General features: G+C 44.1%; 1 protein-coding gene across 2 annotated transcripts in view; it reads left to right on the top strand.

Annotated features, from left to right (window-relative positions):
• Nucleotides 1-10,591: 10,591 nt before the first annotated feature.
• The window catches only part of Fam222b (family with sequence similarity 222 member B), a 63,378-nt gene continuing 47,724 nt past the window's right edge, over nucleotides 10,592-26,245 (top strand). For both annotated transcript variants that reach the window (XM_021177366.3, XM_021177364.2), the window contains exon 1: nucleotides 10,592-10,699. The gene's annotated coding sequence lies outside the window, so the exon portion shown is untranslated. The remainder of the gene's footprint in view (nucleotides 10,700-26,245) is intronic.

Here is a 26,245-nt window from a genome sequence, read left to right as displayed (position 1 = left end):
GCCACCACGCCCGGCTGAGCCTCTTTCTTATAGGCAGGACAAATTTTGGGTCAGAGGTTTTGTGGGTGAGTTGGTGTCCTTATCCCTCCACTGGGATTCCTGCCTGGGTACAGGAGGTGGTCACTTCAGCCTCCTTATCTCCAACTGCTAGCAGTCTCAGCTGGACTTCCTCTCAGACTCCCGGGAGTCTCCCCCATCCCAAGTCCAACAGAGATCATCCTGCAGGCCCCACCCTCACCAGCCTCTGATTTCCTTTCACTCTCCCCCCTCCCCCCCCCCACTCCCCACAACTGATCTCCACCCTTTCCCTCCTATCCCCTCTCCCACCCAGTTCCCTTCTTCCCTCCACCTCTGATGTCCTTTATTTCCCCTTCTGAGTGAGATTCAAGCATCCTTGCTTGAGCCCTCCTTGTTATTTAGCCTTTTTGCTTCTGTGGATTGTGTGGGTATCCCGTACTTTATGACTAATATCCACTTATAAGTGAGTACATACCATGCATGTCCTTTTGGGTCTGGGTTACCTCACTCAGTACTAGCCTTTAACCTGAGGACATCCTCCTGTCTCTGTTCCTAAGTGTTGAAATTAGAGACATATGCCCCTGCAAGAGACAGACCATTTCATATAGCACCTCCAGGAACTATAATATTTGGTTTCTAGAAGTAAATTAACTTGTCTTGCTATTCTTTATTTTTAGTTATTTATTTGTGTTTTTTTTTTTTTGAGACAGGGTTTCTCTTCCTGCCCCTGAGACTAAAGGCATAAGTTACCACATCTGGATAGGAAAGATATTTATTTGTTTGTTTGTTTATTTATTTATTTATTTATTTGGGTTTTTTTTCGAGACAGGGTTTCTCTGTGTAGCCCTGGTTGTCCTGGAACTCACGGAGAGATATTTATTGATGACCTAATACTGACTTCTCACTAGCCAGGCATTGTGCTACATGCCTTTAATACAAGGCAGGTGGATCTCTCTCTGAGTTTTAAGGCCAGCCTTGTCTACATAGCTCGTTCTATGTCAGCAAAGGCTTCCTGGTGAGATCTTCTTTGTCTCAACAAACACCCTTCTCACTGGTCACTCCTACCAATAATTCACTGAGGCCTGAGAGGAAACCTCTTTCTCCCTCCCTCCCTTTCTGCCTCAGAACTACCTCGGTTTGTGAGTGGGAGGTAACTCACAGATTCTTACAGAGACCCTCCTGTCTGCCTATGTGTTCCCCCAATAAAGTTGGGCTGTGTCTTCTGTCCCTCATTTCCTTGTCTGGTTTTCCTTCTCCATGACCTTCCAGGTGTCACACTGGCTTATGTATTTGAGATGATGCCCCATATTGGCTTATAATTTCATGTATAGCTGAATAGGTAGAGGTTGACTTCAATTCCAGCTCCTTCTGTCTTTACTGAGTGCTGGGCCTAGCTTCATAGGTGTATGATTGAGCTCAAAGGATTCTGTGTTCTGTTCACAGTGATGGATGGATTTGAACCTAGAACCTCCTAGATGCTAGACAAATGCCCATTTACTGAGCTATATACTGAGCTATATATATTCTATGTTCTTTTTTTTCTCTCTCTCTTCTCTTCTCTCTCTCTCTCTTTTAATTTAAGCTGGGCAGTGGTGGCTCATGCCTTTAATCCCAGCACTCAGGAGGCAGAGGCAGGTGGATTTCTGAGTTTGAGGCCAGCCTGGTCTACAAAGTGAGTTCCAGGACAGCCAGGGCTATCAGAGAAACCCTGTCTCGAAAAACCAAAAAAAAAAGAGAAAAAAAAGAAAAAATTTAAGATTTGCTCTATTTGCTGGGTGTGGTGGCGCACGCCTTTAATCCCAGCACTCGGGAGGCAGAGGCAGGCGGATTTCTGAGTTCGAGGCCAGCCTGGTCTACAAAGTGAGCTCCAGGACAGCCAGGGCTATACAGAGAAACCCTGTCTCGTAAAAACCAAAAAAAAAAAAAAAAAAAAAAGATTTGCTCTATTTATGAGTACACCACAGCTGTCTTCAGAGACACCAGAAGAGGGCATCAGATCCCATTACAGATGGTTGTGAGCCACCCATGTGGTTGCTGGAAATTGACCTCAGGACCTCTGGAAGAGCAAGTCATTGTTCTTAATGGCTGAGACAGCCATCTCTCTAGCCCTAGCTTCTATTTCTGTTTTTTGTTTTGTTTTGTTTTGTTTTGTTTTGTTTTGTTTTCGAGACAGGGTTTCTCTGTGTAGCCCTGGCTGTCCTGGAACTCACTCTGTAGACTAGGCTGGCCTCAAACTCAGAAATCTGCCTGCTTCTGTCTCTTAAGTGCTGGGATTAAAGGCATGCATCACCACTGCCTGGCCCTAGCTTCTATTTCTAAGTACTGGAAATACAGTCACACACTATCATGTCTGTTTTATTTGGTGCTGGAAACAGAACAGAGGACTTCATGAAGGCTAGGTAAACGGTTTACCAACGAGTTACATTCTTAGGCATTGAACTTTTTTCTTCTTCTTCAGAAAATGTAAATGTTTGAAGCCAGGGCGAAGTGGTACATGCCTTTAATCCCAGGACTCAGGAGGCAACGGCAGGTGAATATCTGAGTTCAAGACCATCCTGTTCTATGAAATGAGTTCCAGGACAGCCAGGTCTACCCAGAGAAACTCTGTCTCTAAAAGTCAATACATAAAACCCTGTCTCTAAAAAAAAAGTACATAAATAAAAATAAAACAAAATTAAAAACAGAATGTTTAAATATGTTTGTCCCTTATATTTTGGTTGACCTGTCTACTGATTATAAAGCCAGAAATCTTTCCACTCAGAAAACCTTCAATCCAAAATTTGTCTTGCTCACAAGATTTGAAGGGATGAAGATGGAGCAGAGATTGAGGGAACAGCCAACCAATGACTGGCCTAACATGGGATCCATCCCGTGAGAGAGCCACCCCCTGACATTATTATTTTTTTTTTTTTTTGGTTTTTAGAGACAGGGTTTCTCTGTGTAGCCCTAGCTGTCCTGGAACTCACTCTGTAGACCAGGCTGGCCTCGAACTCAGAAATCCGCCTGCCTCTGCCTCCCGAGTGCTGGGATTAAAGGCGTGCGCCACCACGCCCGGCCCCCCTGACATTATTAATGATGCCCTGCTCTGCTTGCAGACAGGAGCTTAGCGTTATTGTCTCCTGAGAGGCTTCATCCAGCAGTGGATGGAGGCAGATGCAGAGATCTGCAGCCAAACATCAGGCAGAGCACGGAGGGTCAACTAATCTGGGTCTACGAGAGCTCACGGGGACTATACTACCAACCAGGAGCGTGCAGGGGCTGGACCTAGACCCCCTACACATTTTTTTAAAGTATATTTATTTTATGTATATGAGTACACTGAAGCTGTCTTCAGACACACCAGAAGAGGGCATCAGATCCCATTACAGATGGTTGTGAGCCACCATGTGGTTGCTGGGAATTGAACTCAGGACCTCTGGAAGAGCAGTCGGTGCTCTTAACTCCTAAGCCACCTCTCCAGGCCCTCCCACCCCCACACCCAATTTGTAGCAAATGTGCAGCTTAGTCTTCATGTGGTTCCCCTAACAAGTAGAGCTGGCTCTGTCTTGGTCTTTGCTCCCTGCCATTGGATCCCCTTGCCTAACTGGACTTCCTGATTAGGCCTCAGTGGAAGAGGATGTGGGTGGAATAGTACTCACGGGGAGATCCCCTTCTCTGAGGAGAAGAAGAGGGAGCAGTCGGGGAGCGGGATTTATAAGGTTGGGACTGGGAAGAGAAGAGAGAGGAAGGGTGAGATCAGGATGTAAAGTGAATTAAAAAAATGTAAAAAAAAATGAATAAAGCCAGAAAGGCTTGATTTTTAGCTTGTTTATTGCTATTTATTTAGAGACAGGATCGAAATAGCTTATAATGGCCTTGAACTTGCTATGTAACTATGACCTTGTAATGTGACTGTTTCTGCCTCCACCTCAGGCTTCATTTTCTATTGTATGACCCTGAGTAAGAAATACCTCTTGGGCTGGCGAGATGGCTCAGTGGTTAAGAGCACCAACTGCTTTTCTGAAGGTCCTGAGTTCAAATCCCAGCAACCACATGGTGGCTCACAACCATCCATAACGAAATCTGATGCCCTCTTCTGGAGTATCTGAGGACAGCTACAGTGTACTTACATACAATAAATAAATAAATCTTAAAAAAAAAAAAGAAATACCTCTTAACTTTATTTTATTCCTCTATAGGGGAGGATAATGATAGGACCTTCACAGAGTTATTATAATGAAGAGAACTGGCACCTTGTCTGAGTGCTGGTGCATCCCTGCAATTCCAGCGCCCAGGAGGCAGAGGTAGGAGGACCACTCATGCATTTTAGACCAGATGCTGGCTGCTATTGTTGTGGGTCCCCTCCTGCACTGAAATCCAGAAAGACTGAGTCTGTATGTAGTGCTTACTGTGCTATCTACTGTGTGGTGAAGATTAGGTGCTCTGTATTTGTTCTGCGACAGGGTCTCACTCTGTAGACCAGGCTGGCCTGAAAACTCTACAGCTCAAGCTGATCTTGAGTTTATGGTGATTCTCCTGCCTCTTCTTCCCAGTCGAGTGCCACTATGTCTAGCTTCACAGTAAACACCCACCACTCTTCTTAGTGGTGTTATCATTATTTTGAGACAGGATCTCATTTTGTAGGCCAGGGTGGTGTTGAATCTGTGATTCTATTGTCTTAGCTTCCTGAGTGGTTTGTTTGCTTTCCGAGAGATAGGGTCTTCCTATATAAACCAGAATGGCCTTGAACTCAATATGTAGCCCAGAGAAGCCTTGAACAAACGATTCTGCCGACTCAGCATTTTGTTTGTTTGTTCGTTTGTTTTCAGTTTTTCAAGACAGAATTTCTCTGTGTAGCCCTGACTGTCTTGGAACTCAGTCTACATACCAGGATGCCCTTTGACTTTTTTTTTTTAATATTTATTTATTTATTTATTTATTTATTATATGTAAGTACACTGTAGCTGTCTTCAGACACTCCAGAAGAGAGCATCAGATTTCCTTACGGGTGGTTGTGAACCACCATGTGGTTTCTAGGATTTGAACTCAGGACCTTTGGAAGAGCAGTTGGCGGTCTTAACCGCTGAGCCATCTCACCAGCCCCCGCCCTTTGACTTTTAGAGAGCAGCCTGCCTCTGCCTCCTGAGTAAAGGCCTAGCTATGTGGGGCTCTGACTTAGCACTCTTAGGAATACTGATGACTTGGTTCTAGGTTATATTCTCTACGCCTGGAAGAAGCCTCATTTAAACTCCACGTGAAAAAAAAAAAAAAAACTCCACATGATCCGGTGGAATATGTTGGCAAAGGTCTCAGATTCCAGAAGTCAGAAGCAAGAGGATTAAAAATTCAAGGCCAGATTGGACTACATAGTTAGACCTGGTTTAAAAAACAAAATCCATCCAGGCTATGATGGCATACTCTAGGTGGATCTCTGAGTTCCAGGCCAGCCTGGATTATAGAGTGAGTTCCAGGTACCTTATTTTGAAAAGCAAAAACAAACAAACATACAAAACAAAACAAAAAACTAAAAAAAAAAAACAAAAACAAAAACAAAAAGAAAAGAGGCCAATGAACAACCAAGCTACATGGTCTGAGATTGGAATAAATGTTATTCTCCAAATGACTATGGCTGGATATCATGAATAAAATGCTTGATAGGGAAAATTATTCTGTCATTGATAAGGAAGCCAAAGGTGCCAGATAGTGGTAGTACACACCTTCAACCCCAGCAATGAAGGCAGGTGGATCTCTGAGTTTGAGGCCAGCATGGTCTACAGAGCCAGGACAGTCAATGGTACAAAGAGAAATCCTGTCTCAACAAACAATCTCCATCCCCACCCCCACAAAAAAAGTATATGCATATAAGTAAATACATACATACATATTAAAAAAGAAAGAAAGAAATCCAATAGGATAGAGAGAGATGATTCAGTAGCTAATAAATAGCACTTGCTGCTCTTTGAGAGAAATAACATTTGGTTCCTAGCATCTACACCCAGAGGCTTACAGGTGCCTAGGAGATCTGATCCCCAGTTCTGGCCTCTATGGGGCATACATACACACACACACACACACAAATTGTTGGGGTCCAGGAGTTGCCTCACAAACAACACGAACACCAATCTCAGTCAGATAGGATAGTGTATTGAACACACACCCTAAGACTGATTGATCAGGGCTGTAGCTCAGAATTTTGAAGCTAAGACTATGACCCTGAACCACAGTGAGCTCATATGGAGGTACTGGAAGTGCTGCCCAGTGGTCTGCCCTGACTCAAGCCATTTTAGACATAACCGTTCATATTGACCTGGCAACAAAACCCAGGTTGTTTGGAAGAGCACCAAGTGCTCTTACTGGCTGAGCTTTCTCTCCAGTCTGCAAATAAAATATTTTTTCTATTAGATATTTTTATTTACATTTCAAATGTTATTTCTTTTCCTAGTTTCCCCTCCGAAAATCCCCTATCATCTCCCCCCTTCCCCTGATCCCCAACCCACCCACTCCCACTTCCTGGCCCTGGCATTCTACTATACTGGGGCATAGAACCTTCACAGAACCAAGAGCCTATTCTCCCGTTGATGACCGACTAGGCCATCCTCTGCTACATATGCAGCTAGAGCCATGAGTCCCTCCATGTGTTTTCTCTGATTGGTGGTTTAGTCCCAGGGAGCTCTGGGGTTACAGGTTAGTTCATATTGTTGTTCCTCCTATGGGGTTGCAAACCCCTATACAATATTTTTTAAAATAAGAAATTCAAGCTGGTCATGGTGGTTCACACCTTTAGTCCTAGCACTTGGAAGGCAGAACTGGTCTACATTGTGAGGTCAAGGCATCCTTGGTCTACGTGGTCATTTCCTGGCTAGTCAAGGCTACACAATGAGACCCTTTCCTCAACAACAACAGCAGCAATTCAAATGGGGTCTGAGTGTGCTATAATCTAGTCCTTGAGAGGCATAGACAGGAAGATCACTGTAATTTCAAAACCAGCCTGTTCAACAGAGTGAGGTCTAGATCAGCTAGAGCTACTCCATCTTGAAAAGCGGGGAGGGGGACATGAGCTCATTGGAAGTGCTTGCCTAGCATGCATGAAGTTTTGTGGTCAAACCTTAGCACCAATAACCAAGGTGAGGTGGGGCACACCTTATTCTCAGCACTAATGAAAGGAAAGTGGGAAGATTAGAAGTTCCAAGTTTGCCCTGGCATACATATGGAAGCCAGCTGGATCTACATGCAACCCTATCATATAGGACTTTAGTACAAGGATAGATTTCTCGTAGGAGACACAGAATGTTTTAAGCGTGGGAAGAGGTACTGTTCATCATGTAGGTCCTAACAGGCCTTCCCAGGAAGCATATGTGGCAAGGACCCAGTGGATGGAGTCACTGGTGATGTTGATGGTGTTGATGGTGATGATGGAGACATTGATGGTGTAGCACCAAGAGGTCAAGGTCAGCTCGGACTTCCTTTTAGCCATCCACTCATCAGGAAGTAATGTCACATTAACTCTCAATCATCCTTGGCTGTGTAGTTCTCTTTTGGTGCCAAGTGTGCAATGATTTTGGACTTAACACAAACTATTTTCTTTCTTTCTTTCTTTCTTTCTTTCTTTCTTTAATTTATTTATTCTATATATGTGAGAACACTGTCACTGTCTTCAGACACAACAGAAGAGGGCATCAGATCCCATGACAGATGATTGGTGAGCCACCATGTGGTTGCTGGGAATTGAACTCAGGACCTCCAGAAGAGCAGTCAGTGTTCTTAACCACTGAGCCATCTCTCCAGAACTCTTTCTTTCTTTTTAAACAGGACTTTGTTATGTGGCTCTGGTTGGCCTGGTTCTTGCTATTTTTCTTAGGGTGGTTTCAATCTCAATTTGAGACAGCCCTTCTGGCAGCTTTCAAAGTGCAGAGATTACAAACATGCATCACTTTGAATAAATAAATAGTGCTACATCTTTCAAGCCAGGTGCTAGCTCATAGGCTTCTGGTCCTCAAGCACATCAGGCATTCACATGGCGCACACACAGATATACATGTAGACAAAGTGCCCATACATAGTGAAAAAAGAAAAAGAAAAAGAAAAGGAAAAAGAAAAAGAAAGGAAGGAAGGGAGAGAGAGAGAGAGAAAGAGGGCTCTCGGGCCTAGCAAACACATAAGTGGATGCTCACAGTCAGCTATTGGATAGATCACAGGGCCCCCAATGGAGGAGCTAGAGAAAGTACCCAAGGAGCTAAAGGGATCTGCAACCCTATAGTTGGAACAACATTATGAACTAACCAGAACCCCGGAGCTCTTGTCTCTAGCTGCATATGTATCAAAAGATGGCCTAGTTGGCCATCACTGGAAAGAGAGGCCCATTGGACTTGCAAACTTTATATGCCCCAGTACAGGGGAACGCCAGGGTCAAAAAGTGGGAGTGGGTGGGTAGAGGGGTGAGGGGGAGGGTATGGGGGACTTTTGGGATAGCATTGGAAATGTAAATGAGGAAAATACCTAATTAAAAAAAAAAAAAAAAAAAGAAAGAGAGCTCTCCTGGGCTGGAGAGTTCAGGGTGGAGGGCAGGCTATGCCAGCCAAGAGGGTTCAGTAACAGGTAGGAGCTGAGTGATTAAAGGGAGAATCTGGAGGCCATCATCTGCTTTCATATGTTAAATAGGCACTTCAGCTAATTGTCCTAGGATTGAAACCTGACACATATAAAACAAATATTAAAAAAAAAATGCAGAAAATAGTGAAGGTTTGCTTGTAGTTATGTGGAAGATATTTTCAGATTTATTTTATTTTATGTGTATGAGTGATTTGCCTGTGTGTAATGTATGTGCTCCATATGTGTGCCTGGTGCTTTGCTTGAGGCGGTCAGAAGTGGACATCTGGAACTGGAGTTTTGGATGTTTGTGAACCACTGTGTAGGTGCTAGGAATAGTAACAAGGGCTCTAAAACACTGAGCCAGTTCTGCAGCCCCTGAAAGACATTTTAAAGACAAAAGACAAAAGAAAAGAGAAAAATGAAAAGAAAAAGAAAGGCCGGGCGTGGTGGCGCACGCCTTTAATCCCAGCACTCGGGAGGCAGAGGCAGGCGGATTTCTGAGTTCGAGGCCAGCCTGGTCTACAAAGTGAGTGCCAGGACAGCCAGGGCTACACAGAGAAACCCTGTCTCGAAAAAAAAAAAAAAAAAAAAAAAAAGAAAAGAAAAAGAAAGAAACCGAGACACATTTTGTCCAGTGCTGGAGCCACTGGTAAGTTGACCATACTCCTGTAATCAGCAAGTCCTCCAGGCTTATGTGAGCAACCCTAATTAACTTTGAGTCCCTCTATCCCAGACCAGTTAGGAGGCAACTCACTCATTAAATTTGCACCTGTGCATACTGTATTAGATACCAATTAGTTCATAGCAACAATTTGTAGCAACAGACTTACATTTTAAAAAGACAGAAGCCTGTGACAGGAATATAGCTCAGGCCTGTAATGTTGTTATTCAGGAGACTGAGGCAGGAGGATCACAAATTCAAGGCCACCATGGACTACATATGGGATTCAAGACCAGTCTGGGCTACTAGTGAGATCCTGTCTTATCTAGCCAAAGTTGTCATCATCACCTCAATAATAATAATACTTTTGTAAGCATTTCATGAAAACCCTTCGGGTTCCTGGGTACTTCTCTGAAAAAAAAAAAAAAAGACAGAAAGAAGTAACACCAATTTCTTTTTTCTTTTTCTTTTTTTAAAGATTGATTTATTTATTTTATGAGTACACTATAGCTGTCTTCAGACACACCAGAAGAGGGTGTTGGATCCCACTACAGATGGTTGTGAGCCACTATGTGGTTGCTGGGATTTGAACTCAGGACCTCTGGAAGAGCAGTCAGTGCTCTTAACCACTGAGCCATCTCTCCAGACCCCAATTTCTTTTTTAAATGTAGCTCTGGATAACCTAGAACTTCATCTGTAGATCAGGAGAGCCTCAGACTCACAGAAATCCTCCTGCCTCTGCAAAGATTCATGGAGTGCTCCATTCCGTCCGGGTGTTAGTTTACTAAACACTTCAGAGTTCCATTAAATATAGTTGTATAGGGGCTGGAGAAATGTTCAGCGACTATGAGCACTCGCTGCTGATGCAGAGGACTGAAGTTTGGTTACTAGGATCGATGTCCGTCCAGTCGCTCATAATCGTCTGTATTAATATTTCAAGTACTGTTGGGTACAAGATTGTGCTACTACACAGGGATAAAGGTCTTCTTTATTGGTTTGCAAAAAGATCTGACTCCATAGTCTGAGATGTACAGTAAGGAACGAGTCTGCAATTTCCTCCATGCCTAAAACATTTGGTATTTAAGTGCAGGCAGGATCCAGAATTCTGGTGGGATAAATCTCAATTCAAGACTTTAGTAATTTAGGCAAGATATTCTAGAGGCCTAAAAGCCACGTTCCCTAAGACCTTAAGTATCCAAGGCCAGCGAGCGGCCATGCCCACTTGAGACCCAGAGAAGCAGGACATCAGGCAATGATAAAGACGTCCCCGGAACGAGGTGCGCAGGCGCTGACTGCCCGAGAGGGCCCCGGGCAATCCGGGCTGCGCAGGCGCAGAAGCAGCTCCCGGCCAGTCCGGACGGCGGCTGTGATTGAGAGGCTGGGGCGTGGAGCAGCAGTGGCGGCGACCGGCGACAACGGAGCAGCCATGAGGGCCGGGCCCAGTCACCGACAGTGAGTGGTGGTTTAAGGGTAGTGGACACTAAGGAATGCAGATATGGAGTGGTGGAAGGACACCCTGACTAGCGGGGTGGCCTCTACTTGTCGGGGACAGAGGTCGTGGGGGAGGGATAGTTTGAGGTGATGATGGTGGGAGCATTTGGAGCATGGGATGATTAGGTCATGAGTCTCAGAGCTGGACAGCTTGGCGGAGGGAAGGGGTTGCGTTTTGTGGAGTGAAGGCGCTCACGGCAGGACCAGTGCCTCGCGCTGCCTGGTTTGTCATCATCCCTTCCCCCAGGAGCTTTGGGTCGCCTCTCCCTTTCCGCTTCTTTCAGAGAATGGTTGCTGGGGGGAAGGGTGGTGGAAAATAAAAGCCGTGCTGGAGCTGAAGAAGTCCACTCTGAACCAGTCAGAGAAGGACTGGTCACTGGAGTTATGATGTGCCCTGGATAAAGCTTGGGAGTCGGAAGCTCTGTTTAAATTCAGGAGGAATCTAGGTTAAAGAGCTAAGGACATGGAGCCAGGTTTGGAACCAAGTCCAGCACAGATAAACCTGATCGATAACCTTGGATAGGGCCCACTTAACCTTTCTGGTTCTCTGGAAGATCCAGCATTAAATGCTGGGCTTTTGTAAGCTTCGTATATTGGTTGAGAGAGCTTATGAAACCTATAGATTGGAAGTACTATACGGATGCTAGTATGTACCAGCAATACGATCGGATTTTAGACTCTATGGTTATTAGTGGAGTAACTGATTTCTCCATCAAAACAAAGCATATTTATAAAACCTCAGTAGACAAAAATTATGTGCTTCCTGCATAAGTACAGCAGATCATCTGTAGAAATAGCACTTTCTTCCGTGGTGTGACAAATTCTCTGTCAGATCGAATAGGAAAAGTACCCTACCCCTGTGCCTTTTTACATGGTATGCAGCTTCTGACCCAAGAGGAAGCAAATACAGCCTGAAGCACTGAGCTATGTTCTCAGCCTTCCTTTTGCTTTTTATTTTGAGACTGAGTTTCACTAACTAGATTATGCTGGTCTTGAATTCAAGCACTAGTTGAGTTTGGATTAACAGTCTTGCCTCTGTTTCCCCAGTAGCTGGGGTTATAGGCGTACCTGGTTGAGATTCGGGAGGGGTCGTCTGTTAATGCTTGTGTGCCAAGCAGTTTATTACTGAGCCATTTATCTCCCCAGCCTCTACTTGATGCTGGAACCTGAGCCTGGGTTTTGAGTGTGCTAAGCAAGTGCCCTATCACCAGCCCCTTTTGTTTTGTTTTGTTTTGTTTTGTTTTGTTTTGTTTTGTTTTAATTGAGACAGTGCTACTACATTACCTAGGCTGCCCTTGAATTTTAGTACCCCTGCCACAGCCTCCTAAAAGTAGCTGGGATTACAGTTTTCCATCATCAAGCCCAGAATAGGCTTTTATTATTATCATTATCATTATTATTATTTAGTCCATTTTTTACACTCCAGATTTTATCCCCCTCCTGATCCATCCTCTGATGGTTCCCCATCCCATACCTCCTCCCTACCCAGTCTGCAGCTGCTGCTGCTGCTGCCTCTTCTTCTTCTTCTGCTTCTTCTTCTGCTTCTGCTTCTTCTTCTTCTTCTTCTTCTTCTTCTTCTTCTTCTTCTTCTTCTTCTTCTTCTGCTGCTGCTGCTGCTGCTGCTGCTGCTGCTGCTTCTTTCTCTTCTTCTCCTCCTCCTCCTCCTTCTTCTTTTTTAAGACAGGGTTTCTCTGTGTAGGCCGTCCTGAACCCTGACTTCTCTTATTTATATTTTTAAAAATTTGTTTATTTGGAGCCTAGAGCGATAGCTCAGTGGTTTAGAGCACTTGCTGCTTTTAAAGAGGGCCTCGGTTCCATTTTTAGCACTTTCATGACGGTTCACCATCATCGGTAACTCCAGCTCTAGCCGATCTGCCTTCTTTATTTTGTAGGAAAAAGAACAAGTTTATTTAATGCCCTGCAAAGAAAGCAAAGGGGATTGATAATAATAGAAGATTGCCTGCCAGCCTCTGATACTTTTTAATTTTAAAAGCTTCCTTTGCAAGAGTCTGGTTAACCCAGGCGTTCTCTGTTTTGGAGTGGTGTACAGCCACAGCTTTTCAACTCTTTTTCTTCGTTGTTTATAGTCTCCTGCCAAAAATCTCTTCTGTGAAGTGAGAAGGACAAGTAGGTAGTTGTGTAAGGGTCTGGGAGATGGCTGGTTCTGTGAGAGGCTGGAGGAGCGCTCCCGGGGCTTTGTTGCTGAGGGTGGATAAAGTGAAGGACAGAGTTAAACTGTGCGCTGCCACGGAGGGAAAGTGCTTTTCTAGACACAGCTTTCTAAAGATAAGTGCAGATGCCTTTCAAGTGCACAGAAAGGCAGATACTTTAGCCCTGCTGGCTCTGAGGAACGAGAGCTTGAAACAGTGAGTCCTTTTGAAAATTGGGGAGTGATTTCTTTTAGCTGAATGAAGGTGGGGAGTGGCTGTACTAGATCCCCGGAGATCCATAGATAAGAGGAATGAATTGTTTTAGAGGCATGGGGGAAGTGAGCCCTTGCTGTCTTTAACTTACCTATCTGCTAGAACGTCATTTTTTTTTTTTTTTTTTTTTTTTTTTTGATTTTCGAGACAGGGTTTTTCTGTGTAGCCCTGGCTGTCCTGGAACTCACTTTGTAGTCCAGGCTGGCCTGGAACTCAGAAATCCACCTTCCTCTGCCTCTCAAGTGCTGGGATTAATGGCATGCACCACCACTGACTGGCAATAATTTCTGATGATCTCTTCTGGCATGGAGGTAACAGAGCACCATATACATAAAGTAAATAAAGGACAGAAAAAAGGAATGAGGGGGGTAGTGAGGGAGGAGTGGGATGGGATTGCAGTTCAGTGTAGAGCGCTTACTTAGCTTAGCAAACTCACTTACTTGGTTAGCACACATGGGTCTTTGGACTCTATCTCCAGCACCGTTAATGAAGGCATTCCTTGCTATTATAGGTCTTTCTATAGAGGTAGAAAATGTTCAAACTTGCCTAGCCGTCTTATTTTTAATAATTTGACATCTGTTTTTAATGTTGATAATGAATTTTCCCCCATGGAAGATGTATGACCTGGTCAGGTCATGACACTGCAAGGGAGTATGGTTTAGCAATTTATTTTGTATTCTGATAATGTATTTTTTTTTCTTCAAAAAAAAAAAAGCATCATGTGCCTCAGGGGAAACTTACAAACAAGATTAAGGTGTTTATAATCAGGAAAATAACTGCTGCAAAACAGCCTTTGTTTCCTGAGAGTCCTTTTGATCTTTTGATCTTGTAAGCCATTTCACAACTGGGAGATGGCTTATCAGGTAAGGCTCTGGCCACCAAGCCCAACCCTCTAGGTTTGATCTTGGGAATCTGCATGGTAGAAGGAGAGATCCTTCTGGAAGTTGTCCTCTGACCTTCACACTAACCTCCAGCTGGAGGCCTCCCTCCCCAACACAAAAGGGCACAATAAACGGAAAGAAAACTCTCCTGTGATAGTTTACAGCAAGTAGCTAATAATGGAAGTGAGGCAGAAATGATTTCTTTTTGGTTTTGTTTTCTGAAATACTGCTGTTAACTTTAAACGGGAACAATGTGGGAAGATGTTAAAAAGAAAAACCAAACCAGGGGTTGGAGGTTTAGGTCAGTGGTAGAGTATACACTTTTTTTTTGCATACGGAAGCCCCAGGTTGGAGCTTTAGTTCTGGAGGAAGACTGCAATAAAACAAAAATAGCAACAACAATAAATACAAAGTAGAATGATAAGTTAGGATGGTAATGTACTTGAGTTGGTAGAATGCTTGCATGCATGAAGCCTGGGTTCCATCTCCAACACTGAGAGTGCTGGGCTTGGGTGTATGTGCCTGAAATGTCAGTACATGGGAGATGGAGACAGGAGAGTCAGAAGTTCAAGGCACAGCTACATAGGAAGCTGGAAGTTCTATCTCAAAAAAAAAAAAAAAAAAAAAAAAAGGGTGGGGTGGGGTGGGATGAGGGGGTGGGAATGAGGCATGGGGTACAGTAATTTACATCTAAAATCCTCACACTCTGGAGGTTGAGGCAGGAGGATAACTGAGTTTGAAAACAGCCTGGACTACATAGTGAGAGATCCAGGTCAGTCTGGATTATAGAGCTAGAATGAGAGAAAGGGGAAAAAAAGCATTAAAGATGGACCAGTGGTACAGAAGCGTGTCCCGAATGGCAGAGTCTGCTTCTGGTGTTCATACAGTTGGCACAGTAATTGCTCATTAATGTCTGGTAAATGAAAATGATAAACAATTGTGAATCATAACTAACAGTGGGTTCAGAGCTCTGCAGGTTGTTGTTGTTTTATTTTTGTTTGTTCTTTGTTCTATAAGATAGGATATCTCTGTAGCCCTGGCTGTCCTGGAACTTGCTCTGTAGCTCAGGCTGGCCTCAAACTCAAAGATCTGCCCTGAAAGGCGGCTCAGTTGTTTAGAGCACCAAAGAGCTGGGTGGTGATGGCAAACAACTTTAATCCCAGCACTCAGGAGGCAAAGGTAAGTAAATCTCTGAGTTCAAGGCCAGCCTGGTCTACAGAGTGAGTTCTAGGACAGCCAGGGCTACACAGAAAAACCCTGTCTCCAAAAAAAAAAAAAAAAAAAGACTACCAAAGGACCCAAGTTTGGTTCCCAGTATCCACAGGAGGTGACTCACAACTGACTGACTCTAGCTCTAAGGGATCTGACACCCTCTTCTGGTCTCCTTCAGCAATCACATACATGACATATATATACACATAAAAACCCAAATCTTTAAAAGAAAGAATGGTGTTGCTCACCTGTAATTCCAGCACTGGTTCTGAAGCAGGAGTGTCTTGAGTTTGAAGCCTACTTGGACTAGATATTACGAACCTCTCTCAACAAAACAAGGGCTGGAGAGATGCTTAAGAGCACTGTCTTCTATTTAGAGGACCTGGGTTCAGTTTTCAGCACCCATATGATGGCTCACAACTGTCAGTAACTCCAGTTCCAGCAGATCCGGTGCCTTCTTCTGGTCTCCACAGGCATCAGGCATGCATATGGTGCACAGACATACGCGCAGCCAAAACACCTATGCATGGAAACAGTTGTTGAAGAATTTATAATAGAATATAATATCATATAATCAATTTTGTGGTGTCAGGGTTGTAAAACTTATTTTTACAAAAAGCAATAGTGGCTAGGCAGGGTGTCAAACCTTTAATTAATCCCAGCATCTGGGAGGCAGAGGCAGTGGTCTCTGTGAGATTGAGGCTAGTCTGGTCTACAGAGTGAGTTCCAGGACAGTCAGGGCTACACAGGCTATCTCCCCACCAGCCCCCACAAGGTATAGATTATAGAGGGATACATTGGCAGTCGAGCACATGAGTAGTCAAGAGTACTTAAAGGACAATGGTCACCTTTTTTTTTTTTTTTTTTTTTTTTTTGAGATAGGGTTTTAGTATGTAATCCCAACTGGTTTGAAACTCCCCTTGTAGACTAAGCTTGCTTCTGCCTCCCGAATGCTAGGAAGGTCCTCAGGTCACTCTTTGTGTGGTGCTGAACCCTGACCTCAGGGCTTTTCACATATTAATCTCAAATTCTGTGCTGTGCCACAGAACCGCACCCACAGCCCAGGTCACAGTTGTCCACCACTGAGAGAGGGCGCTGCTTCTCAGATCAGCATGCAGCAGTCGTGAGATAGCTCCTGCTTTCAGAGTTGAAATGTGAGGGGAAACACTGACTGCCGGAGGATTGTTGAAGTGGAGTAAATGATTCACTGGGAGAACTAATGCAAGGGCTGAGCAGAAGCCCTGGCAGTAGACATCCTACGGTGAACCTGCAAGACAAGCCCTCAACGTGGGACAAGGTAAGCAAGCATTCCAAAGTAGAGTCAGTGCTGAAAATGAAATACTTATTACCTCTCGGGGAAGGTCACGTGGTTACGGAGGGGCTGAGGCTTGCTTGAGCATTACTTTGTTCCTAACTCTGGGGAACTCAGCACTTCTTCATCTGTGGTGGGAGCGCGTCTGTGCGCGTACTCTCCTGTAAAGTGCCGACCAAGGAGAAGGAAAGGTTTGAGGATGGAAAGCAAGAGGCAGTATTGATGTGCACCAACCACCATGACAGGACAAGAGAGGGAGGAAATGAGCTAAGACTCTGGCAGAGTAACATTGAGTAATGCAACGGAGCAGGCCAGGAAGCGTGGAAGGCTTTCAGAAGAGATGTGTGCTGAACAATGTTAAACTCTTAAACTCACGGAGGAACATTTGGAAGATGAGTCTAGTATAATAAATTCTGACGTGAGAGTAAGTGTGAGAAGCAGAGGGGGGGGGGGGGCGCAGGGGCAGGGCAGGGCAGGGCAGGGGCTCTCCAGCTGACCAGAGGGTTGACGAGTGTGAAGTCACTGTACTTTCAGCGAGAAGTGAATGTTTTCTTAGAGAAGTGTTTAATATCTATTTCTGGCTCTTCACTGCCTGAAAGGTTGGTTTGTGCTCCAGTCAGCTGTGATGTAAGGTGAAAGGAGTGCACAGCAAAAGGAAAATTACTACCCTCCCCCTTTTAACAGTTTATTTGTTTCGTGTGTATGTGGGTATTTGTATATATTTTTAGATTTTCCTAAGAACTTATTTTATATATATGCATGCTTTACGTCCATGTCTGCACTACAAACACCCCTGGTCCCTGACATCAGATTCCCTGAAACTGAAGTGACAGACAGTCGTGAACCAAAATGTACGTGCTGGGAATTGAGCCGAGGAAGAGCGCTTTCTGTAACCACTGTGGCATCCCTCCAGTCGCATATGTGGATATGTTTGTGTGCACACGTGTGCCATAGCACGTGTGTAAAGGTCAGTTCTCTCCATTGGGTCTCGGGGATTGAATTTTAGGACATCAGGCTGGTGCAGCAAGTATTTGTACTCATTGAACCATACCATACTGCCTGCCATCCACCACACAGAGCCTTGTGTATCCCAGGCTGTCATTAAACTTGGTATAGTCTTGAATGCCCTGAGACTTTTGATCCTCTTGTCTCCATTTAACCAAGGGCTGGGATTACAGGTATACACCAACAAACCCAGTTTTCTTTTTGTTTTTTAAGATTTGTTTTATGTATGTGAGTACACTGTCACTTTCTTCAGACACAACAGAAGAGGGCATCAGATCTCATTACAGGTGGTTGTGAGCCACCATGTGGTTGCTGGGAATTGAACTCAGGACCTCTGGAAGAGCAGTCTTAGCCGTTGAGCCATCTCTCCAGCCCCAACAAACACAGTGTTACTGGGTGCTGAGAACTGAACTAAAGGGCCAGAGCCTGCTGGATAACAACTCTAACAATTGAACTTGATCTCCAACCCTTAAAGATACAATTAATACAAGAAAGTAAAAAGTAGGTTTTGATAGCTTATTATAAAATGATGGTTTGTGCTTGTCCCCCTTGCAAGAAACCGTGGTTTCATTTTCAAGCGCCATATAAACCAACCGTGGTGATTCACATATTGCAGGCTGGAGGATGAGAAGTTCAAAGTTGTCTTAGGCTACCAGGGCTTTCTGCCGTTGGCAAGCATTTTTATCAGCTGAGCTGTATCCCAGTCCCGCTTCTTCTTTTTTCCTAAATGATGATTGATGGTTGAAACAAGGCCCTCCTAGGTAACCCAAGCTCGCCCTGAACTCATTTCTGACATGCTTAAAAACAAAACAACCAAAAACAAACAACTTTTTTGAGGGGTGAGGGGGAGATAGTCTTTGAAGCCATGTTTTATCCAGAGTTGTTTATTTTTAGTTATACGTCTTCCTGTGCCATGTATGCTTAGATGTCCACAGGCACCAGAGGGAGGTACTTGTCAGCTTCTCAATATGCTCTTAAGTGCTGGGCCATTTTTATAGCTCTTCAGATTTCATTTTTGGTTTTGTTTTCCTCTTGTTTTTGTTTGTTTGTTATTTTTGAGACAGATTTTCTCTATGTAGCCTCCGCCTCCCAAGTGCTGGGATTAAAGGTGTGCACCACTACTGCCTGTCTATAGGTCCTTTTAAATTTCTATTACTTTTTTTTTTTAAGATTTATTTATTTTACTTATATGAGTACACTGTGGTTGTCTTCAGATACACCAGAAAAAGTCATCAGATCCCATTACAGATGGTTGTGAGCCACCATGTGGTTGCTGGGAATTGAACTCTGGACCTCTAGAGGACCAGACAGTGTATTTAGCCCCTGAGCCGTCTCTCCAGCCCCTATTACTTACTTGTTATTATTACTTACTATTATTACTTGTGTGAATATTTTGTTAACATGTTTGTCTGTGATCCATATTTATGTAGTGCCCAAGGAGGCCAGAAGAGGGCGTTGGATCTCCTGAAACAGGAGCTAAAGATTAGCTACCATGCTAGGAACCAAACCAGGATCTTCTGGAAGAACAGCTAGTGCTTTTAGCTGTTGAATAATCTCTTCAGCCCTTAAACACACACACACACACACACACACACACACACACACACACACACACACTACATTTTGTCAGGTGTGGCGGTGAATACCTTTGATTCCAGTACTCTGAAAGTAGAGGCAGAAGGGTCTCTAAATTTGAGGACAGTCTGGTTTACATAGTGAGTTCCAGGTCAACCATGGCAACATAGTGAAACCTTGTCTCAAAAAAATAAGAACATAAACAAGCCAATCCAAAAAACACAAGTGTGCTGATAAGGGTCTGGGGTGATGTAGAAGCAAGGAAGCCCTGGATTCAAACCCCAGAACAAAAAGGAAAGACAGACAAGCCTGGGTATTGAGACATGTGCTTAGGGTCTCAGCACTTAAGAGGTAAGGTAGGAAGATGAGAAGTTCCAGGCTAGCCTTGAACACATGATGAGATCTTCAACAAAAAGGAGATGAGTGATGACTGGGGACCTTGAATTACTGTGGAAACTTGTTAACCTGTAACTTACATTGAGGGCAGCAAGAAAGCATGTGTAATGTCCAGGGTAAGGAGCCAGGAAAACACTGGCAGCGGGGGCACCACTGATTGTAAATTACATGCAGACTAGTATATTCACTACATGGAGTGTGTGGAGAAGAACTGGGGACTGGAGAGATGGCTTAGTGGTTAAGACTGCTCTTTCAGAGGTTCTGAGTTCAGTTCCCAGCAACCACATGGTGGTTCACAACCGTCCTTAATGGGATCTGATGACTTCTGGTATGTCTGAAGACAGTGATGGTGTATAATATACATAAAATAAGTCTTTTAAAAAAAAGCTTGTTTGTTTGTTTTTTCCCTGTTTTTGAGACAGGGTCTCTTTGTAGCCCTGGCTGTCCTTGAAATTGGAAATTACTCTGTAGACCATGCTGGCCTTGAATTCAGAGATCTGCTTGCCTTTGCCTCCCAAGTGCTGGGTGCTTCCATGCCACCATTGCCTGGTTTAAAGTAATTTTTTTTGTTTTTTGTTTTTTGAGACAGGGTTTTTCTGTGTAGCCCTGGCTGTCCTGGAACTCACTCTGTAGACCAGGCTGGCCTCGAACTCAGAAATCCACCTGTTTTTGTTTTGTTTTTTTGTTATTTTGTTTTTTGTTTTTTTGTTTTTGTTTTTTTTATATTTTTAAAGTATACTTTACTAAAGTCAAATGGGATAGATACTGGTAATGCCATCACTTGGAAGCTGGGGCAGGATCAGGAGTTTAAGGCCATACATAGTAACACCTTGTTTCAGATTGCAGTGAAATAGGTCAGTGCTGCTGCCACATGTGCCTTCAGTTCCAGTACTTGGGAGGCAGAGACAGGAGGATCTCTGGGTTCAAGACCAGCCTGGTCTCCATAGTGAGTTCCACAATAGCCAGGGCTACATAGTGAAACCCTGTCCTGAAAAGCTAGAGAAACAAAAACAAAAACAAAAAAAACAAAACAAAACATAGAAACAAAAATGTTGGCCGTTCTTTTCTGCTTGTTAGATTGACTTATTCATTGATTTGTTTGTTTGTTTGTTTGTTTGAGTCAGAGTCTCCTGTAATCCAGACTGGTCTTGATCTAATTGCTAAGGATGACTTTGAACTCCTAATCTTCCTGTCACCTTCAAAGTGCTGAGATCACAGGGTTCTGCCAAACGTGATTCAATTAGCTTCCTTTATTCCAGTCTCCTCTTCCTGTCTGTCCTAGGACACCGTGTCATTTAAAAACATGTTTTCTGCTGAGTACATGAAAACGTTCCAGCAGTGACATTTATCAAGTTAATTGCTGATTAATATATGAATCTTGTTCAAGGTGTTTCTCCTTCTAAGCATGCCTTGGAGACTGAAGATCAGATGTTTAAAGTCATTGTGTTTTCTTTTGTTTTTGAGCCAGGGTCTCAGGTGTAGCTTGGTTCACTCTGTAGCTGAGGCTGATCAGGAACTTCCTGGCTCTTTCTTCTCTCTCCTAAGGACCAGGGTTGTAGGCTTGCCCGACACATCCGATTTCTGTGGTGCTGTGGATGGATCCAAGGGCTTCCTGAAAGCTAGAGAAGCACTCAACAACAGAGCTACAGCCTAAGCCCTTTACTTGTGGTCCTCCTGCATCAGCGTACTCATGTTTACAATTACAGGCTTGCGCTACTAGGCCTAGCTAAAACATTCTTTTTTTTTTTTTAAGATTTATTTATTTTTATTATATGTAAGTACACTGTAGTTGTCTTCAGACACTCCAGAAGAGGGAGTCAGATCTCATTACAGATGGTTGTGAGCCACCATGTGGTTGCTGGGATTTGAACTTCGGACCTTCAGAAGAGCAGTCGGATGCTCTTACCCACTGAGCCATCTCACCAGCCCTAGCTAAAACATTCTTAAGTGTTCCTAGATGTATATTTTATCTTCCAGGTGTGTGTGTGTGTGTGTGTGTGTTTTTAGATTTGGGAAGACATGAAGAAATTGGCTGTGATTTTTAAATTTTTTTAAATTTATTTTTTGTTTTTATGAGACAGGGTTTCTCTGTGTAGCCCTGGCTATCCTGGAACTCACTCTGTAGACCAGGCTGGCCTCAGAAATCTGCCTGTCTCTGCCTCTCAGGTGCTGGGAGTAAAGGTGTGCACCACCACTGCCTGGCTTTATTTTTTTATTCTTTGAGGTAGCTGGGTTAGGTTCAAAAGTGCTTAACAACCCAGCCTTCCCTCTATCCCCCAAAATTGGTATCTAGCTGCTTCTATGTGCTGTTTCCTCCTGTGAGGCAATTCAAAATTTCTGTTTGTCAGTGTTTTCTGGATCATGTCTCTTTACTTTTCCACAGCATATTTTTATCTCAGTTTAATTTCATTTTGTCCCTGCTGCCATACATCAGTTGCTTTGCTCAGTGACCTTACTGTCAAACACAAATGGCATTTTCTTTTTAAAATAGTGTTTTGTTTTGTTTTTTTTTAAAGATTTATTTATTTATTATATGTAAATACACTGTAGCTGTCTTCAGACACTCCAGAAGAGGGCACCAGATCTCGTTACGGATGGTTGTGAGCCACCATGTGGTTGCTGGGATTAGAACTCTGGACCTTCAGAAGAGCAGTCGGGTGCTCTTACCCACTGAGCCATCTCACCAGCCCCAAAATAGTGTTTTTCTTTTTTTTTTTTTTTTTTTCGAGACAGGGTTTTTCTGTATAGCCCTGGCTGTCCTGGAACTCACTCTGTAGACCAGGCTGGCCTCGAACTCAGAAATCCTCCTGCCTCTGCCTCCCGAGTGCTGGGATTAAAGGCGTGCGCCACCACGCCCGGCAGTGTTTTTCTACAGATACGTTTTGCCTGCATGTATGTTTGCCAGAATAGCCTGTGAGAGTCTCACATCCCCTGGGACTGGAGTTACAGATGGTTGTGAGCCACCATGTGGGTGCTGGGAATTGAACTTGGGTTCCCTGGAAGAGCAGCTGGTGCTCTTAACTGCTGAGTCATCTCTCCAGCCCCCCAGATGGCACTTTTCATTCTTCAGTTTGGTTATCAATCTGCTTCTGTAAGCTGATTGATTCATTTTGAGACAGGGTCTCTTTGTATAGTCCTGGGTGGCCTGAACAGGGAAGACCTTCCCTGTCTCTGCCTCCGAGTACTGGAACTAAAGGCTTGCACCAAGTCTGGCCCAAGATTAATTTTTTTATTTTACGTGTGCACCTGAGTGTGCACACATTCACCACCTTTATGTGGGTGACCGAGGAGGCCAAGAGAGCACATTATATCCCTTGAGACTGGAACTACAGACAGTTGTGAGGGTGGTGGGAACTGAACCTGGGTCCTTGCATGAGTAGCATGGGCTTTCAATTTGAGTTGTCTTTCCAGTTTTTCACTTTGATATTCTATGGGAAGGAAGGCTTAGAAAACCATCACTGCCACAAATGATCAGACATTTAGCCCGGCATAGTGGTGCTTGTCTATAATCTTCACACTGGAGAGGTGAAGACACAATGGATTCAAGGCCAGTCTCAGTGGTTCACACTTTGAAGGTAGCCTGGGCAATTTGCCATCCTATCTCAAAAAGGAAAGAGGGCAAGAGGGTGGAAGTGGGGGCAGACTCTCAAACAGAAAGGCATTCTTTTTTTTTTTTTGGTTTTTGGTTTTTTCGAGACAGGGTTTCTCTGCATAGCCTTGGCTGGCCTTGAACTCAGAAATCCACCAGCCTCTGCCTCCCTCGTGCTGGGATTAAAGGCATGTGCCACCACGCCCAGCGCAGAAAGACATTCTTTTAGAGGATTTTGAAGTCATGTATTTATTTTCCCAGAAAATTAGTGAGAACAAAATGAAAAACTGTTATAACTAGTAACAGTGCAGTCACATGGCAATGTACAGGAATCACTAAGGGTGGACTTTGAGGTTTCAAACCCACCCCATTTCCCAGTTCAGCATCACCACCCACCCATCCCCCCCCGCCCCCCCGAGCCTCTAGCTTGTGCTTGTGGACCCACTACTACACCAGCACCCTGCCTGCCTGCTGCCAGGCTCCCCTCCACGATGGTCAACAGACTCACACTCTGAAACCATAAGCTCCAAAAAACCTTTCTTTCTAAGTCGCCTTGGCAGTGGTGTCTTATCACAGCAGTGGAGAAATAACCTAGGGCATATGTTTCATTGGAGGTAGGAGAATGATGTGAACTGACTCGTGATTAGAAAGAATATTGTTGTTGATGTATGAAAATAAATTGTAGAGGAGCTCAAGACTAGTGGCTAGAACTTACACACCTCCTATACTAATTCAGATGAGAGTTGAATTGATGGTAAGGTGGATGGAGTTGTAACAGTAACTTTTATTTACCTGATGTAATTGTCATCTTGGAGACTAATTGCCTCAGCGGGCTAACCTAGGCCTGATCCTGGAAGCTTCTAGCCTCTGTACAATCTTAGGCCTAGAATGTTTTCAGCCTCAGACTTACTGCTGAATAAACTCACCCTTTCTAGCTCTTTTTGAACTCTTGCTGGCGGGTTCATCTCAGCTGTTCTGGCTAACACTCCTCTCCAAACTGACTGATTTAATCAGGCTTCTCTCAGTTTCTTTTGAATTACTCTGCTTGGCCTCAAACTAACTCTGGCAATCAGTCTCTGGTTCTTTCTCTTTTCATCTATAGCTATCTAACTTGCTCCTTCTGCAGCCTGTTTCTCTGTAAGACTGGCCTGGTAAAACTGCCTTCCTCTCTTTCTGCACTCCTCCTTCTCAAGTAGCTTCCCTTCCCTCCCTTTCCTCCTGAGAGTTGGGCAGATCCTATTCTGTCAGATCTTTCTCTGATTCATCATTTTGTCTTCCACTCAATTAAGATAATCACTTTCAAACATGGGTCCTTCCTTCTATAAACTAACTTTACCTTCATTGTTTGGAATTAAAGATGTGTACTAAGGCAGTGCCACACCACAACTAGAAATATTTTTTTTCAGTAATTAGCACAATCTTGGGGTTCTTGTATGATTAAATATCTTGCAACAAGGAGTGATGGTAGAAAAGCTGTAGAGATGTAGACAGAGTCTGTGTGTTGTTTTTGTTTGTTTGTTTGTTTGGTTTGGTTTTTCGAGACAGGGTTTCTCTGTATAGCCCTGGCTGTCCTGGAACTCACTTTGTAGACCAGGCTGGCCTCGAACTCAGAAATCCGCCTGCCTCTGCCTCCTGAGTGCTGGGATTAAAGGCATGCGCCACCACGCCCGGCGAGTCTGTGTGTTTTTGGGAATGAGGTTGAAGGCCTGACTGGGTCTTATTATAGTTGAGGGGGTGGGGCAAAAGAGGAGTAGTGGGTAACTTCTAAATTGCTACATGGAATTAGGTGAATAAGCGGCGTTATTCATCGACAAGGGTAAGAATAACAACACATTTGTAAAGGATTTAGTCTTAGCCATGCCAGATTTAAGATGCTTGAAATAGATAGTTGAATGGAAAAACCTGGCATTTCTAGGGAGAAGGAGGAGCTGGAATTTCAGATTTGGAAGTTCTCAGCATGTGGACAAATTGGAAGTTACAGAATTAAATCAGGAGGGCAGCTAAGGGTGGCGTGAGGCTACGGCAGAGAAGCTTCAGAAAGGAGCAGCTGTGGAGGGAGGCAGAAATCCAAAAGTTAAAACACAAGTCAGGTGAAGAAGCGCTTCAGAGCTGTGTGGCAGTACACATCTAGGATCCCAGCTCTTAGTGGCTAAGGCAGGGAAGTCATGAATTCAGGGCAACCTGAAATGGGGACTGGGGGCGGGGGAGCAGAAGTGTCTTTCAGGAAGGCGTCGTCAGCTGTGTTGGATGCTTTTGAGGGTCAGGTAAGAATGGGAGTTCTTGAAGGTTGATAACCTGGAGATTACTGTGTCTTTGTTTAAAGCTGTTGGCTAAGGAATGAAAATTGAAGTCCGAGTGCAGAGGAATTGGGAAGATGAAACATGCATTTAATTCTCCCCCCCCCCTTTTTTTTTTCATAGAATACAATGACTTTTTTTGTTTAGAAGTCAGTTTCTTTTCTTGTTTGATTTATCATTATCAGTGCTGTCAGGGAGGTAGATCTGCTGTCCCCTCCCTTCCTCTTTACCTGTGTTCATTGTTTGCCTGCATGTATGTGTGTTCTTCTGTGTGGGCACCCATATATATATGGGTGCATTGTTGTTAGTGTGTATTTAGTCCTGAAGTTAATGTTGGATGTGTTCTTTGTTTTCCACCCTCTCCCCTGCCCAGCAGGGTCTCACAGTGTAGCTCTGGCTGGCTGGAACTACTATCTAGACCAGGCTGGCCTCAGATTTACAGAGATCTGTCTGCCTTTTCCTCCTGAGAGCTAGGATTAAAGACATAAGTCATTTTCCACTTTAATTGAAGGAAAAGTCGCTTGCTGAACTTTGAGATGCCTGGTGGTGAGTGCTGGCATTCTCGGTGTCCATCATACTTGCCCAGTTTTCGGGGCTTTTGAGGATCTGGATTCTGGCCTTCCCACTCGCCCCACAATTGCTTTATCTACTGAGCCACCTGCCAGTTCCTCATCCCAACCCCATTTTTTCTTCTTTTTAGATAGGGTCTTGCATACCCCAGGTTGGCTTTAACCTGTGTGGTTGAGGGAGGCCCTTAACTACTGGTTCTCCTGCCTACTCCCTATATTTTCTCAGCGCCAGGATTACAGGCTAGAGC

The sequence above is a fragment of the Mus caroli genome, unplaced genomic scaffold (genome assembly GCF_978045245.1).
Source record: "Mus caroli unplaced genomic scaffold, Mus_caroli_1 scaffold_13, whole genome shotgun sequence".
Taxonomy (NCBI): Eukaryota; Metazoa; Chordata; class Mammalia; order Rodentia; family Muridae; genus Mus; species Mus caroli.
Note: the sequence above shows the minus strand (reverse complement) of the source record. Positions and strands in the feature narration are given on the sequence as shown.